Raw genomic sequence first — 535 nt, forward strand, 5'->3', positions numbered from 1 at the left:
AGGGGAAAATACATTAAAAATCCAAAATTCTACCCAAAAAAAAGTAAATTGAATGAAAAAATAGAACAAAAAAGGAACCCCTATCACCATCCAGCCTGTGGACTAGCAAACAATGACGTAATACATACGAAAAAAATGGCACTAAAGAAAAACTGACTAACCCAAGAACTGTTACTTATGGAGACGCCTCGACCCAACCAAGACACAGCTTCAACTGCGCTTTGTAAACAAACTTTTTTTTCAGTCTCAAGCACACAATCACTTCAGATTTGCTTTTAATTCGTGCAAAGAAAGAGAGGAAAACAAATAATCGAGGAGAATGAGCAAGGCAAAAGAACTGTATTCGAATGTGACAAAGCAAAGAACTGAGAAAATAAAAGGGAAGAAAAGGAGAAAAAACAAACAAGAAAGGAGATTATTGAACATGAAAACAAGAAATGTATTGATATAAAAAGGAGAGTTTAGCCGAAGTTCATGGGTTGAGGCATGGAGGCGAATAAACCGGGCGAAAATGGGATCGTGACTCAGAGTTAAC

The 535-nt window shown here is 36.6% G+C and overlaps 1 long non-coding RNA gene across 2 annotated transcripts in view; it reads right to left on the minus strand.

Moving 5' to 3' along the window:
- The window catches only part of LOC119582045, a 6,605-nt gene extending 6,281 nt beyond the window's left edge, over positions 1-324 (minus strand). The window contains exon 1 of one of the 2 annotated variants that reach the window (XR_005229610.1): positions 162-324. This is a non-coding gene — a long non-coding RNA (uncharacterized LOC119582045). The remainder of the gene's footprint in view (positions 1-161) is intronic. The other variant, XR_005229609.1, reaches the window with a different exon arrangement.
- Positions 325-535: the final 211 nt, after the last annotated feature.

Source organism: Penaeus monodon, chromosome 15, assembly GCF_015228065.2.
Source record: "Penaeus monodon isolate SGIC_2016 chromosome 15, NSTDA_Pmon_1, whole genome shotgun sequence".
NCBI lineage: Eukaryota > Metazoa > Arthropoda > Malacostraca > Decapoda > Penaeidae > Penaeus > Penaeus monodon.